The 16274-nt window shown below is 42.8% G+C and overlaps 1 pseudogene; it reads right to left on the bottom strand.

Annotated features, from left to right (window-relative positions):
• Window positions 1-10217: 10217 nt before the first annotated feature.
• On the bottom strand, window positions 10218-10334 carry LOC126095215 (5S ribosomal RNA; annotated as a pseudogene).
• Window positions 10335-16274: the final 5940 nt, after the last annotated feature.

The following is a 16274-nucleotide window of genomic DNA, read 5'->3' as shown; positions in this document are numbered from 1 at the left end:
AGCAGGGTCCCTTCCTTTTCCGGAATGAACCCGAGTGTCGTTGAAATTCGAACGCCAGCATTAAAGTAATATCATTCGATTTCACTGCTTTAATTTCAAAGTTCAGTTAAGGTATTCATAGCTGGCTACAATATTTAGATTACACAAGCACAAATTAAGAGTGCGAGTTTTGTTACTGTATTTTAGCTTACCTGTGACCGCAGCTCAGCTGGGTATGTACTAGATGTTACTATTGTTAATTGTTCAGAATCATTTAATTCAAGTTCAAAGTTAGATCTCTTATTTCTAAATTGCGTAGATTCAAGTAGCTTTTGAAATGATTGTTGAGGTAGCCCAAGACTAATCGTGTTTTACTGAATTTCGATGTGCTTCAGAAACGAAGCTCACTATTAATTTCAGTCACTAAATTGACTTTCAATTTTCCGGTTTTATTAATACTTTTGCTAAATTACGTCAGAGTGTAGCGAAATTTATTACTTCTGACAAACTTTCAGTTTTCACACTACATGTGTCAACCTTCAGTTGCCACGCTTCTAGTGCTAATTATATGTGTAATAACCTTTCTTTTTCAGTTACTATAGTAATTGTCCATAGGACTGGCGATTGTAATTTCCCCCAAATCTCAAATATCTATTTACCGCTAGTTAACTGTTAACGTAACGGCCGCACATATACTTTCTTTATTAACTTTACCCCTTTTCAAAATTAATTTCCACCAGTTTCATTTGCATTTTTCCTTTCATTTAGATGTAACCCTTTCCTCCCTCTTTACCGACAGATTAACTTCGGTGACGATTGCTTTTCCCAAATTTCCATTAGGTACACGGGGTTTAATTTTTCACTGTCATTAAGGTCGATAAGTGAGGGGGAGGTTACAACCTAACGATGTTCAGAAAGGATTGGCTAAACACAGTTGGCGGTGATGTGTTTGTTGCTGTTAGAAGTAGTTTATCTTGTCCCGAAACGGAAGTAGATAGTTCCTAAGAGTTAGTATGGGCAGAGATCATTATAATCCACCAAAAGTAAACGAAAAATATATTCTATTAAAAAAATCAGATAAAAATTCGATTGACGCCTTCCTGACGACAGACAATCTCCAATCCATCCAAATTCTCAATGTAAGTATAGATACGATATGGCTTGAATTCAGAGAAATAATATCGATAGCAATTGATTTATACTAGATAAATTAAAAGTTGGTGCTGAGCCCCTTTGGTATACAAAAAGGGTTAGAACACTCTCGCTGAAACAACGAAAAACGAATGCCAAATCCTAACGCTCGCAGGATCACAAGATTTGTGTTCTTTTACAGAATTTCGAAATTTAACATGGACCTAAATACGAGATGCTTATGATAGTTTTCATAACGAAACATTGTCTCGAAACTTGGCAGGAAATCCAAAGACATTCCGATCGTATGTAAAATGAGCTATGGGTGAGACACAATCAAAATATCAATGGAAATGACATTGATGACAGTGCTGCTAAAGAAGAATTACTAAACACAGCCTTACGAAATGCCTTCGCAAAAGAAGACCAAGTAAATATTCCAGATTTCGAATCAAGAACAGCTGCCAAAGTGAGTAACTTAAAAGTAAATATTCCCGGAGTAGTGAAGCAACTTAAATCTCCTAATAAAAGCGAGTCTTCCGGTACAGACTGCAAAGCAATTACGTTCCTTTCAGAATATGCTGATGCAGTAGCTCCATACTTAATAATCATAAAAAACCGCTCTCGACAAAGGATCCGTAGCCAAAGACTGGAAAATTGCACAGGTCACGCCAACATTCAAGAAAAGCAATAAGAGTAACCCACTACATTACAAGCTCATATCATTAACATCGCTAAGCAGCAGGATTTTGGACCATATATTGTGTTCGAACATTATGAATTACCTCAAAGAGAACGATCTATCGACATACAGTCAACATGGATTTATAAAACATCGTTCTTGTGAATCACAAATAGGTCTTTACTCACACGAACTGCTGAGTGCTATTGACAAGGGGTTTCAGATTGATTGCGTTTTTATAGGTTTCGAGAATACTTTTGACACTGTACCTCACAAGCGGCTTGTAATCAAATTGCGTACCTATGGAATACCGTCTCAGTTATACGACTGGATCCGTGATTTCCAGCCAGAGAGGTCACGGAGAGTCATCGATTAAAACAGAAGTGATTTCTGGCCTTCCACAAGATATTGTTACAGGCGCTCTGCTGATCCTTATCTGTGTACACGATTTAGGAGACAAGATGAGCAGCCGTCTTAGGTTGCTTGCAGATGATGTTGTCGTTTATCGTCTAGTTCAGTCATCAGAAGATTAAAACAAGTTGCAAAACGATTTAGGAAGGATATCTGTATGGTGCGAAAACTAGCAACTGACCACAAATAATGGAAAGTTTGAGGTCGTCCACACGAGTGCTAAAAGGAATCAGTTAAACTTCGGTTGCACGATAAATCAGTCAAATCGAAAGGCCGTAAATTCACAAAAATACTTACGAATTGCAGTTACGAACAACTTAATTTAGAAAGAACACGTAGAAAATATTGTCGGACAGGTGAGCCAAAGACTACGATTTATTGTCAGAATACTGCAGTTAGAAAATTCAAATATGCACTAAAGAGACTGCCTGCACTACGCTTTTCCGTCCTCCGTTGTAGTACTGTTATGCGGTACGGGATGCTTACCAAGTAAGATTAACGGAGTACATCGAGGAAGTTCGTAGAAGAGCAGCACGTTTTGTATTATCGAAAAATCACGGAGAGAATGTTACGGGAATGGTACAGGATTTAGGGTGGACATCATTAAAACAAAGGGGTTTCTGGCTGTGGTGGCATCTTCTCACGAAATTACACTCACCACTTCCTCCTCCGAATGCGAAAAAAATTTGCCAGCACCGACCTACATAGGGACAGACGATGATTATTATAATTTAAGGGAAATCAGAGCTGACACGAAAACATACAGCTGTTCGTTTTTCCCGAGCACAGTTCGAGAGTGTAATAATAGACAATTATAATGAATGTAGTCTGATAAACCCTCTGCCAGGCACATAGGTGTGGTTTACAGAGTATCCATGTAGATGTAGATGGTTATGGTGGAGTTGGTTAAGGTGCATGCAGAAAACATTAAATTTCGGAGAGTCACTTTCATGCGCCAGAGTAGCATGCGGGGTTTGTGTACTCATATTGTCGAATTATTCTTGTTTACTTTGCCACTTTAGTGAAATGCCTCCTCAAAGAACACAAGTCTGTCTGCGAACTATTCACCTCCATTTATGCTAGAAAATCAATAACTAATTGTCTCCGTTTTGGTTTATCGTCTGAGTTTGGCGCCTGCAACATTTGAATTCTGCAAACCTCGAACTGCAGACATTTGTGGGAAATACGTGACACTGTTCACTGCGATACATCCACTTCTCTGCGGGCACTACGCGTGGTTTTTATGGGGCCTCTTTGCTAGATCATAGAAATGCTTTCCACCACTTCATTCTCGACGTTGACTTCTTGCGTATTGGCCCTGTCTCCCCGAGTTCCTTTGCCCACCTAAAAATGTTGTGATGGTGTGTTGCCACTTTTCCAAACTTGGTCTGAAAATATGTTTGAAAAATGAGTATGGATGACGTTTTTGCGTATTCTATGGCACATAACGTCTTTTGTATTGCGAATGCCACAATTTTGAATACTGACGCCAGCGATAAACAACAACGGCTACTTTCCATTTGTTTTATTGTTGCCAACCTATACTGTGAGAGTACATTATTTAGTCTATATGTGAATTTCTCAAACAAAGTCATTATCCATGGAAACACTTGCTTTCTTTCTTCTGGTCCCATTTATCTGGAATCGCACTGTACAGGGTGATTCAAAAAGAATACCACAACTTTAGGAATTTAAAACTCTGCAACGACAAAAGGCAGAGCTAAGCACTATCTGTAGGCGAATTAAGGGAGCTATAAAGTTTCATTTAGTTGTACATTTGTTCGCTTGAGGCGCTGTTGACTAGGCGTCAGCGTCACTTGATGCTAAGATGGCGACCGCTCAACAGAAAGCTTTTTGTGTTATTGAGTACGGCAGAAGTGAATCGACGACAGTTGTTCAGCGTGCATTTCGAACGAAGTATGGTGTTAAACCTCCTGATAGGTGGTGTATTAAACGTTGGTATAAACAGTTTACAGAGAATGGGTGTTTGTGCAAAGGGAAAAGTTCTGGACGGCCGAGAACGAGTGATGAAAATGTAGCAAGCATTTGTTCGCAGCCCAGGAAAATCGACTCGCAGAGCTAGCAGAGAGCTGCAAATACCACAATCAACTGTATGGAGAGTCCTACGAAAAATGTAAGTTATGAAACCTTATCGTCTGAAATTGGTTCAAGCACTGTCTTCAGCTGATAAGATTAAAAGAATCGATTTCTGTGATTTTATCCTTGCTTAAATGGAAACAGATGAATCTTTCGTTTCAAAGATTGTGTTTAGTGATGAAGCAACTTTCCTCACTAACGCGAAAGTCAACCGTCACAATGTCTGTATATGGGGCACTGAGAATCCGCGGGAAACAAGTCAGTATGAACGTGACTCGCCTAAGGTGAACGTTTTCTGTGCCATTTCAGCCAATAAAGTTTTTGGTCCCTTTTTCTTCGAAGGTGCTACTGTAACTGGGCTACAGTATCTGGAGATGTTAGAGAATTGGCTGTTCCCTCAGCTCGAACAAGAAGCACAACAATTCATATTTCAGCAGGATGGAGCGCCACCACATTGGCACTTATCTGTCCGTAACTACCTGAACGCCAACTACCCGAGGCGATGGATCGGCCGCCAGGCAGCCCGTGACAGAGCACTTCATCACTGGCCTCCAAGAAGCCCTGATCTCACCCCCTGCGATTTTTTCTTATGGGGGTATGTTAAGGATATGGTGTTTCGGCCACCTCTCCCAGCCACCATTGATGATTTGAAACGAGAAATAACAGCAGCTATCCAAACTGTTACGCCTGATATACTACAGAGAGTGTGGAACGAGTTGGAGTATCGGGTTGATATTGCTCGAGTGTCTGGAGGGGGCCATTTTGAACATCTCTGAACTTGTTTTTGAGTGAAAAAAAATCTTTTTAAATACTCTTTGTAATGATGTATAACAGAAGGTTATATTATGTTTCTTTCATTAAATACACATTTTTAAAGTTGTGGTATTCTTTTTGAATCACCCTGTATTATGACCACTGTCCGCCGTGAGAGGGAATGACACCTGGTGCCGATGTGGGAAAGCGACGCAGTAAGGAAAGTATATAAGACGATCAGAGACGACTGAGAAACCATCGTACCGACGGTACAGGCCGCAAAAGGGAAAAATCCGCTGACGTAAGTGACTTTGAGAAATAACAGCTTGTTTTGCCCTGGCGCCTGTGAATGAGGATCTCAGAAATGGCGAAGTCGCGCGGCTGTTCTCTTGCTTCTTCGTGAAAGTCTAAGGTAAATGGCTGCAGGACGGTGAAACCACGTCAGAGCGACAAGATTTTCTTCACAGAACGTGGACGTCGGAGGTTTGCCTACGCTGTAAAGCAGGACAGATGGCGATCTGCGGCGCATCTGACGCCAGGGTGCAGCACTGACACGAGAACCAACGTTTCGGAGCGTGGCGTTCACGACGCATTGTTGAACTTGTAGCTCTGCAGCAGACAGTCGCTGCGTGTTGTCATAATCAGCCAACGACATCGTCAGTTACGATTGCAAGTGATGCAGCATCATCATTATGGGACAATACATCAGCGTAAACGTGTTGTCTGTTGGAAGAATCCCCTTTATGATTACACCGGGTCGATGATTGGTGTCCCGATGTACCGTCATCCAGGCACGCATTCTGAAGGTGCACCAACACGCTATTTAGCAGGCGTTAGTACTGTTTCGTCGCAGATATATTTTACTTCCATTACAGGAAATAATGTTCTCAGAATAATATACACTCCTGGAAATTGAAATAAGAACACCGTGAATTCATTGTCCCAGGAAGGGGAAACTTTATTGACACATTCCTGGGGTCAGATACATCACATGATCACACTGACAGAACCACAGGCACATAGACACAGGCAACAGAGCATGCACAATGTCGGCACTAGTACAGTGTATATCCACCTTTCGGAGCAATGCAGGCTGCTATTCTCCCATGGAGACGATCGTAGAGATGCTGGATGGAGTCCTGTGGAACGGCTTGCCATGCCATTTCCACCTGGCGCCGCAGTTGGACCAGCGTTCGTGCTGGACGTGCAGACCGCGTGAGACGACGCTTCATCCAGTCCCAAACATGCTCAATGGGGGACAGATCCGGAGATCTTGCTGGCCAGGGTAGTTGACTTACACCTTCTAGAGCACGTTGGGTGGCACGGGATACATGCGGACGTGCATTGTCCTGTTGGAACAGCAAGTTCCCTTGCCGGTCTAGGAATGGTAGAACGATGGGTTCGATGACGGTTTGGATGTACCGTGCACTATTCAGTGTCCCCTCGACGATCACCAGTGGTGTACGGCCAGTGTAGGAGATCGCTCCCCACACCATGATGCCGGGTGTTGGCTCTGTGTGCCTCAGTCGTATGCAGTCCTGATTGTGGCGCTCACCTGCACGGCGCCAAACACGCATACGACCATCATTGGCACCAAGGCAGAAGCGACTCTCATCGCTGAAGACGACACGTCTTCATTCGTCCCTCCATTCACGCCTGTCGCGACACCACTGGAGGCGGGCTGCACGATGTTGGGGCGTGAGCGGAAGACGGCCTAACGGTGTGCGGGACCGTAGCCCAGCTTCATGGAGACGGTTGCGAATGGTCCTCGCCGATACCCCAGGAGCAACAGTGTCCCTAATTTGCTGGGAAGTGGCGGTGCGGTCCCCTACGGCACTGCGTAGGATCCTACGGTCTTGGCGTGCATCTGTGCGTCGCTGCGGTCCGGTCCCAGGTCGACGGGCACGTGCACCTTCCGCCGACCACTGGTGACAACATCGATGTACTGTGGAGAACTCACGCCCCACGTGTTGAGCAATTCGGCGGTACGTCCACCCGGCCTCCCGCATGCCCACTATACGCCCTCGCTCAAAGTCCGTCAACTGCACATACGGTTCACGTCCATGCTGTCGCGGCATGCTACCAGTGTTAAAGACTGCGATGGAGCTCCGTATGCCACGGCAAACTGGCTGACACTGACGGCGGCGGTGCACAAATGCTGCGCAGCTAGCGCCATTGGACGGCCAACACCGCGGTTCCTGGCGTGTCCGCTGTGCCGTGCGTGTGATCATTGCTTGTACAGCCCTCTCGCAGTGTCCGGAGCAAGTATGGTGAGTCTGACACACCGGTGTCAATGTGTTCTTTTTTCCATTTCCAGGAGTGTATTAATAAAATAATAATAATAATAATAATACAATAGGGTGTGGACTGTCACGAAGGATTATGTGTACGATACGTTAATTTTTACTTATTGTTACGAAGCTGTGCCGAGTAGTCTGTGTAAAGAAAATCTGTAAATCAGTTCGTTGACGGTTCCACACAGTCCAGTGTCCGTAAATATTGTAAAGTTCGATTTCCTACCTTTTAGTTGCTCGTGGCTGGTCCCGGCGGAAGTTCGAGTCCTCCCTCGGGCATGGGTGTGTGTGTTTGTCCTTAGGTTAATTTAGGTTAAGTAGTGTGTAAGCTTAGGGACTGATGACCTTAGCAGTTAAATCCCATAAGATTTCACACACATTTTAACATTTTTCTCTTGTGATTCTTGTGAGGTCTATTATGCCACCACTTCTTTCAATAGTTATTCCCGTGTTAGCCATAATGGAGACGCATCGGACTTTTTTTTTTTTTTTTTTTTTTGCTAAGACTTCTTGACTTAAAACTGGCTTGCAATATTAATTAACACACTAACGCTTGTATAATTCATTCTATATCTACTGCGTGTTATTTATGTAAAATTCTGCTCCATTTTCACAAATAAATCAAGAGTTTTCCTCAGCTCACGCAAGAACAAGCGAAAAGACCACCACGAAAAAGAGTAACAAAAACGGATCATATCAATTCACATTTTCTTTTCTAGTCATGTTCCTCTGTCATTGTTAGTGATTATACTGTTTGTTTTATAAAAATCGCAGCTAATTTTCCAATAAATAGTACTTTTTCTTAAAAAATTTTAAAATGAAAGACTTCTTTATCACCTACTGTATACCATTACATTAGTCATGGAATTTGTTCTTTAATTAACTGACGCTACTGAACGATTACTGTTGTTAGAAATTTGAATGGCAACAGTCCACTGTTTTAATTTGAAAGTCGCCACCAAGTCCTATGACGTCATCTCTGGACTCGCCGTCTCAGTGTGCTCCGAGACCGGAAATTGTGAGTCTCCACCGCTGCCCGTTCAACTGAAAACTCTTCACTTGAGTCTGTTGCCAGGTCCAAGTCGACTCGACCAGCGCAGAAGTAAGAGTGAATACACGAGTTGGCAAGTACAATCGCGGACTGGCGGCATTGTCGCTGTATATGCAGCCGTTGGGCATGATTACGAGTTGGACTCCATCGAAACTACGGTTCGGTAGGTTTGATACACTACATAATCGACGTAGTAAATGGCAGCATTACCGGCAGTGTCAGCAACAATGTTAGAATGACCGACAGAAGATGGAGGTCACATCTCAAAGATATTATAATTTATGCGGCTTCCTCCAAATTTTGGAGCATTATAGATTCATATTTTAAAAAGAAGACACGTTTCTTTGTCACTAACGGTTAGGTGGATAAATAATTAATTATAATGAGTAAAGTAATTTTAATAGCACAAGCAAAAAGTATATATCCATGACGTTGTAATATATATATATGTATACAGGGCTATTCAGAGAGAAGGAACAGATTTCAAACATTTATCACTTCCAAACTACAAAATATATAAACACAATTTCAATCTCCCTGGAAAGAGAAAAGTTCAAATTTTTATGCATTCAATGTGAGCATCATGTGTTTACACGAAAAATATCAAAACGGTGGCTCATTTCCTGCCTCACCCGAAGCAGCTGGTCTCTCGTTATCGAATTCACATGGTCTTTTAATTTAACCGCACGGATAAAAGTCACAAGATGTGAGGTCTGGAGACCTGGGAGGCCGCCGGCGATGAAATTCATGTTCTGCTTCCCCTCTTCCATGCCAACCTCCTGGAATGGTGTCATTGAGGTAATGTCAGATGTGCTTAAGGAAATGTAAAAACTTGAACTTTTCTCGTTCCAGCAACGTTGGAAATGTGTTCCTATCTATATATGTGTCTGTTCAAAGGATATCTGACAATTAGGTTGACATACACATACTTTGAAGGTGTTACCGAGTCTGTTGACAACAGTACCAGGAAACATGACATGAGGATGAAGTGTATTCTATAACCGGTAATTATTTGTTAACATAAGTTTACAACGTTCTTCCATAAAGTTACAGAAATGAACGAAAAGCTACATAACTCGCTGTTAGCCCATAAACGAAAGTCGCCATCACCAAAAACAATACAGGAATAGGGAACTTTTTGGTCATAGAGATATAACAGTGACTTTGCTGTGCGCCCAGTTTCCGATTGATGCACATACGTTTCCTCATGACAGAGATGGAATGAAAAACAATACAAATTTTTTTCTTCGCGCTGGTCGTAATTCGTAAGATACGTTTTTCATCTGGGGCGTTGACTATAGCACGAAACTTACTGCAGACGTCACCCCTTCTCTGGTGGAACACGTTTTGTAATTGTGTGCACTACACCAATTAATTTTCGTCGTACTCACTCCACAGTCTCACAAAACACAGCTTCGGTACAGGCCATCTGATTCCGACTATTTGTCATTTCGCCTTGTCAGTGTTACTATACAACAGCAAGGTCGTGTAAAATTTCGTACTAAGCAGCGCCTAGTCTCACACTGCTGCACGCTTCAGCAATAGGGAACCAGTCGACGATTGGGGAGTGACCGCAGCCCCACTGTTCTCACGCTCGTCATACTCGAGGAATCACAGCGGGAAGGAGCACTCCGTCTTCAGGCCACGAGAGGCCTATAGGGACCATCCGACCGCCGTGTCATCCTCCTGTGGATAGGAGGGGTGTGGGGTCAGCACACTGCTCTCCCGGTCGTTATGATGGTATTCTTGACCGAAGCCGCTACTATTCGGTCAAGTAGCTCCTCAATTGGCATCACGAGGCTGAATGCACCCCGATAAATGGCAACAGCGCATGGCGGCTGGATGGTCACCCATCCAAGTGCCGGCCACGCCCAACAGCGCTTAACTTCGGTGATCTGGCGGGAACCGGTGTATCCACTGCGGTAAGGCCGTTGCCATACAGCGGGAGGGAGAGAAGACGCTAAAGCACTGACTTAGCAGCGGTGGCTTGATTTGTAAGTATACAACTCCAATATTATGTTCGGGCTCTCTCCATTTATGACCTCATAACTAGAATACGTTCTGGTTCATAGGTTTCCTCTCTACCAGGTCTGCCTGCTGAAGATGTTCGATACACGAAACGCATGTAGATATTTATTAAATTAATATTTTCGTAGGGCTATACAGTTTTTGTGCTTTCAAACCACTTTTGTTCCATGACAACTCTGAAAATATATGCGAAAAAGCCACAGTCGTACTACACAGTTTTTTTCCAGCGTCAAATGGATGACCATGCTTTATTGCGTTATTAAAACGGTTGTTTGGAGGAATTCCTCTCTGTGCTTAGACATATTAACCTACAGTGGTTTTTGTAGGTGGGACGATGTCGGGACTCCCTTAGAAACATCACATTGCTCATCGCCTCATAAGCAAATTAACATTTAACAACACTAAATCCACAAGTACTACATAAGATATAATTCAACAGTAGAATAAAAAACGTATGGTAATTGTAATATACAGTTGCCTTTTTCCTACGAATGAAAGACGGATAGCTGACACAGTAATGCAGAATTTAGTCTCACGTGATAATAGAAACAGTAAAGGAGCAAATTTTGTCACAGTATGAGTTTGAAGCACGCTATGCCAGAAATAGCTTTTCACATCGAAAACCACAAGTTTCTACACTTGTCTGTGTTTCGGAAACGTAGAGCTCAGCAAAGAAAAGGAAGACTAAAAACACCTGTTACAGAGGAGTAATAGTAATCGTGTTTCCTGAGCTCCATTCATTATTGGAACAGAAAGAAACCTCAACGCACGATACTATAAAAAGTATGGTTTGCCGCATATTGGACAGCGAACCGTAGAGTAAACTTGTGAGCGAAGTTGTAACCGTACAGCTACACTTTGTGACAGTCGATTTTTGACATACTCCGTTGTTTCATTTGAACTTAATCAGCATAAAGGTAAGACAAATGACATTTGACACCATCGTACACTCGTAAACAAGGTAGTACGATTAGCATGAACGTCGAGTCACGTGTCATCCAGTACGTCACACATCATATGTGATTATGTAGACTTTCCCGGCGTGTTAGTATATCAGATTCTTGCTGGGTTTCCAGCCGGATCAAACTGTCATCTGAACACAATATTTCAGCGGTCCACCTGGCCGCCATCATCAGGTGAGAAAAGCTACGCTCCTCTCACCGATAACTGATTCCACTCGCCGCTGCAGAATATATTGGGGCATCTAGGATTGCCCAGTCTGAAAATAGAAGTTCAAGCCATGCGGCTACGCCTTCAATAATAAAAATTGACATTAAAACAACAGCTTTTTGGTTGTCTTGTTTTTTTCTGCTTTTAAATTATTTAAAAAGACATTGGCTGGATGATAATAAATTTTTATATTTTTTCATTTTTTTATTTTTTATTTTTTTATTTGTTTTTTTTTTATTCTCCCATTCGCTCACACGATATATACACTGTACACACTCATACATCTTACAGTTAACACATTCTCACACTCATTCATTCACTACTGATTCCACTCTCAAATGACTGCACCTTTATATGTATCGGAAGTACAACAGCGCGTGCGCTAAATACAGCACGCACGCGCTCAATCATTCCTGCTGCCTCCTGGCACAAAAAGAGTTGCAGCGCCTCCGGTGGTGAATATGGAACTCTTGGACTCATTGTTTACAGGAAACCGACTCATACCGACAGGTTTTTTGTACATGCTACAAATTTCCATCCATATTTTCAACGTACAAGAGTCCTTCCGACCTTGGTTAAACGACCACATGCTGTCTCGGATGCTAAGAATTTACCACAGGAGCTGCAACATCTTAAGGACGTGTTCAATAATAACAGCTGTATGGACGGACAAATTCGACGTGCTTTTGAGTTTGGACCTCCACCTGAACCTTCTGGAAACACTTTTATGTCTGTGGCTTTTCTTCTGTATGCTGCGAATGTGTCCGCCAAGATAGGTAGACTTCTGGAGAAATATGAGATCAGATGTGTTTTTTGTCCGCCAGCTAAGGTTCGAGCTCTAGTTGGCTCCGTTAAAGATGATTTAGGTTTGAGGAAGTCTGGCGTTTACAAAAGACCTTGTGAGTGCGAGAAAATTTACAACGGCCAGACTATTCGTACTGTCAACGACAGGTGTATTGAACATCATCGCCATACGTGATTATTACAGCCAGATAAATCTGCGGTGGCTGAGCGTTGCCTTACAGAGGGATACAGGATACTATACAATGAGGCGCAAGTAGTTGCCTGCTTCGCGGCACTGGGATTGTGTTTTAAAAGATTCTATCGAGTTAGACTAGCAGATAATATCATTAATCGTGATAATGGATACCCGCTAAGTAAAACATGGAATCCTGTTTTATTAGATATGAAGAAACAACGGCATCTGAATCTGCCGGCTATGAATAATTATTTGTAACCATACATCGCTTTAACGGTATTCACCACTGGAGGCGCTGCAACTCTTTTTGTGCCAGGGGGCAGCAGGAGTGATTGAGCGCATGCGCACTGTATCTAGCGCATGCGCTGTTGTACTTCCGGTGAATATAAAGGTGCAGTCATTTGAGAGTGGAATCAGCCACGCAGATCCTGTACGACCTTATTCCGTTCCCCCACCTCCTCCTTTTCCTCGAACGGATACAGATCCTTTACACCTCCCGGAAACTCGATCCTCCTCACCTACTTGTCTCTCACATCCTCTCCCACCCCCGTCCGCTGCCGCGCCTGTATTTCTACATCCCACCTGCTCTCCATCTCTCCACTCTCCTTTCCCTCTCCCAAGGTGGCTTCCGCCAGCTCCCCCTCCCTGATGATGTCCTCCTACGCTCCATATACCCCTCCTATCAACTTTGATCCTCCCCTCCCACTTCCTGTGTTTTTTTGCTCAGGGCACCCTCTCTCCCTTCTCTCTCCTTTCCCTCCCTCCTCCCTTCCTCCCCCGAGCTTCCCCTCCCCACCTGTACCTTCCCTGCTCCCCCATCACCCCTCCCATTGGTATCTCTGCTCTCCCCTCTCCCTCCCCCACCACCTTCTTCCCCTCTTGGCAGGTCGCCGGTCTCGCACACGTTAAGTGGACATTCACGCGCCAGAGATCATCGCCATCGTTTTAGTGTGTGTGCCGCTTCGACCATAGATACTAGTAGACTGGCCTTGCTGTGCAGAAGCTATGGGGCTAGTGTGGCTCCAACATAAACCACGTGACTGTTGGCAAAACGTGGCGGGATTTCAAATCAGCGGTCTGCCATCCTATGTTTGTATCGGATTTTCCCCACATTTCTCAATTGACTGCCAAACGCTTCCAATAAAAACTACTTTTTTATTTGTGAAAAATTATGCCAGAACTACATTTGACCTGGATTTGTTCAAAGTACCATTTATAAAATCTAACAAATACATCGAACGCCACTCTGGTGGGCAGCGGGACGAAATTACTATAAACTATCAATTATAGTAAAATGTCGTTAAAATTCTTTTAAACAGTAAGAGTGGGCTCGTGTCAAAACTTTAAACAATGTATTCGCCACGTTTCGAGCTTTAGTCACTTATAAAAGAAAATGGGCTATGGGAATTATGTCAACTATATGTGTCAAAATTGTTTACTTTAGGAGCAGGTCCATTTTAGAGTATCAATTTTGGGTGCACTTCAAAGGTTCAGTTCCCACTATTTTTACAATAGTTTAAACTATCAGTTTAAAAAAAATTATATTTTAGATGAAAGATGAGACTTTGCAGTTTCAGAAAATAATTTTGGAGCCTAGGTTTAAAAATGACAGACACTGTAAATACAAATTATAGATATACATTGTAAATAATAACTAACCTATCAAAACACTTCTCCGCGAAGTACTTCGAGCAAAGGCGCGTATGTGCAAACGGCTTCAAGTTTTTCCGTTTCAGGGCCTGTATCCAAAGCTGCCTTCGGTTTTCATCCTTACGGAACCTATGAGTAGGAACGAGAAACGATTATACTTACTTCTGTAACCGAATTATCACAGATACTTTCCAAAATGTAATATGAGTCTCACTTTACAGGCATCACTTTCAACACTTTAATTTACGTGATACTCTATTTCAAGTGTAAAAAACATATAAAAGTCACTTCAGCAGATTTCAATAAACGCATCTGCACTATCTTAGACACACTTACACGTGAAATGTAATGCCATTTCCCCGACAAAACGCTGACTACAGCCATAAGCGCAACTCGAAACAACCATGTTTTGCCAAGATTCACATGACTTCAGCCCAGAGATGTTGGAGCCACGAAAATGACGTCAGGGCCAGTCTATTATATTTATGGTCGAAGGTGTGCCGTCATGTTTGTGCCTCAGTGTTTTTCGCCACCCACGCTCCATCGTTCACGTGTCGTCTCCATCATCAGTGCCCGTGTGCAGTGCTAACAGTTTCTTTAGTTGTCTTCACGTGTGAACGGCTTCCTGTTATTCGTTACTGTGTCTACTGTTTTTTGCCCCCCACTTTGTTCTGTATATTCCGTGTCTCCATTGTTTTTCTTTTGCCAAAGTTGTGGCTGAAGAGCAGCGTACTGTGCTGCTGCCAGCCCACCCTATGTAAGGTATTAAATAACAATAAAGAAAAAAAAGAGTGGGAATCAGTTATCGGCGAGAACAGCATAGCTTTTCTCACCTGATGATGGCGGCCGGGTGGACCGCTGAAATATTGTGTTCAGATGACAATTTGATCCGGCTGGAAACCCGACAAGAATTTGACACACATCATATACCTCGGTTTCATACGTGTGACCACAAAAACAACCTGCAGTCCACAGCGGAGTGCCAGAAGAGCAGACTGGGAGGACTGCAACACAGGCAGCTCGGAGCAGTCGCTGCCTCCTCCGTTAGTGTGAACGCTACACGTGACCCAATCAGACCCTCGCCCCAGGCGCACCCGCGCTGCCTCCGGGGACAGCCTCCCTGATCCGTTAGCGGAGGGTCTGATACGGCGTGCGGGCTGATTGCTTCTCACAGGGGCATTTCACTGCACTAGAGAGAGAACGCAGCACGCACCAACAGGCTTCCAGTCGCTACCCTTCTTACCCTGCTTCCTACGGACCCTTCTGAAGTGTTACTATCTATCACTTTTACTACTAAAGACGTACTTACGACAACCTCGGTCTAGATATAGCATATTTCACTAACGAATGCTAACCAACTGTAAAATTATAAATACTTTAGAATTTTCTACAAATTTGTCTTAATAACATTTAACGCTAAAAATGTTTTATAACGTAAGGATCAGTTTCGGTAGCTTGATTAACATCATCAGATCACATGTAGCACTATAAATGCAACTAGCAGTGACCATCACCGTTGCACGTGCATAAAATTCTTATTTTAAGGGGCTCCGGAACGCCCTATACTTGCAATGTTAAAATAACGCTTATAAATTACATCTTTCCTCACAAAGTATTTGAGGTAGGAAGTTGAACTTTTTACAGATTATTTATTGGAATATGGGCTACAACTTAACACAGGGATTTTACAAAATTTTAGTTCAGTTATTAAAGATGATTTTTTTTCAATTGTAATGAAAATTCACAACATTTTTTTGCAATTTTTTATTTATTTATTCAAAAATATACAGTTTTTTTGGAAAAAGGCTGTGTTAATTATGCAGAAGGTACTGTGTAACATTTACTGAAAGTTTGAAACAAATATGTTTGGAAGATCCTTAGAAAACATGTAATTAGTATGAGAAAATAAAAGTTTTGGGAATCGAGCGACAAAGATTGGATTAACTTTTTAGTGCATTCCAGGTCCATAGGATGGATTATCTCCATCCTCTGCAAACTCCTCCTCCAGCCTCCTCTTGTTCCTCCTCCTGTTTACCTTTGCTTGTATTT

This window comes from Schistocerca cancellata, chromosome 1 (genome assembly GCF_023864275.1).
Source record: "Schistocerca cancellata isolate TAMUIC-IGC-003103 chromosome 1, iqSchCanc2.1, whole genome shotgun sequence".
Lineage (NCBI taxonomy): Eukaryota > Metazoa > Arthropoda > Insecta > Orthoptera > Acrididae > Schistocerca > Schistocerca cancellata.
The sequence above is the reverse complement of the archived record's forward strand: the minus strand, read 5'-3'. Positions and strand labels throughout refer to the sequence as shown.